Raw genomic sequence first — 1,335 nt, forward strand, 5'->3', positions numbered from 1 at the left:
AACTTTGGGACTGTAATATATATACTGCTATTGTTGAGAAGCGCTGAAGGGGGATGTGATAAGTGCAGGACGACGGTAAGGGTGGGCATGACTGTTTTTCCAGGGTCCTTTGTATCACACTCGCATATAAACGAGAAATGTTATGACTACAACAAAAAGGAGGAGTATGTGGAAAGTTTAATCTAACCAACTGCTGCTTAAAGATAGATGACAACGGAAAGGTGGTTCAAAAAATATCAGATAAAATAAGGAAACTGGCCCACGTGCCGGTACAGACCTGGAAGCCGCTGGGGTATTGGGACTGGCTGGACGGATGGTTGAAAGGAGGCTGGTGGCGAACCGCTTTAGGGGTTATAGGAGGGGGATTGATGGTCCTCCTTCTGCTACCATGTCTAATCCCCTGCTTGCGGGAGCTAGTAGCTCGGGTGGCAAGACAAGTCATGCAACCAGGGGCCCCAGCTGATCCTGTTCAGGTACTCCTACAAAGGGAAATAGAGCTAGAGGAAGAAGCCTATGTAAACCCGTGGCAAAAGCCCAACTGATAGCACATTCTAAAAAGAAAAAGGGTGGATTGAGAGAAATGATTAAATTAAAGACGGTTCTTAAGGAGTCCATTTAGAATGTGCTGACACAGAAAGAACGTGCAAAGCAACTTGCAGGGCAACGTATAAACCAATTTGCAAAATCAGGATGAAACAATAGCTTGCTGATTAAAGAAGCGATACGGGTAACGGGAAGACATGCTTAACGGTTGAACAATAACGGTGTTAATGCGCTGAGGCTGATAAGTGGGCCAAAGGGTAATCACATTTGTAATTTTGTAATGAGATTAAGGAAGAATGTCTGCACCTCACATGGGTGCAACTCACAAAGTCGTAAACAAGTAGGGTATAAAAAACTGTGCAAAGTGTAATTCGGCACTCAATCTAGCAGGAGCTGGTTGGGTCCGACTCTGCAGACTCGAAAAATAAAGTTTACCGTTCTGCAAATTGCTGAGACTCAGTGTGTTTCTGACAGAGGCATTACCTTCAAGGGCACTATACAGTAAGATAAAAAATCAGCAGCTTGCGGAATGAAAGAAGTTCACCATACCTCAAAGATGTTGTACATTTTTAGTAGTGGGGGATGATAGGAAATCTATAATAGCGGCTACTTTTGATGGGAAGAGTTTCGCACCATCTGCGGTGATGCGATGTCTGAGAAAGTCAATGGTTGACAACGCAAACTGGCATGACCAGGGTTAATAATCAACCCGTGTTGGTTTACAGTAAGTGCTTGAAAAGTTTGCGGAGATATGGAATGCGTTCGGATTTCGATGCACTTGTAAAACGTATG

The sequence above is a fragment of the Hypanus sabinus genome, chromosome 21 (genome assembly GCF_030144855.1).
Source record: "Hypanus sabinus isolate sHypSab1 chromosome 21, sHypSab1.hap1, whole genome shotgun sequence".
NCBI lineage: Eukaryota > Metazoa > Chordata > Chondrichthyes > Myliobatiformes > Dasyatidae > Hypanus > Hypanus sabinus.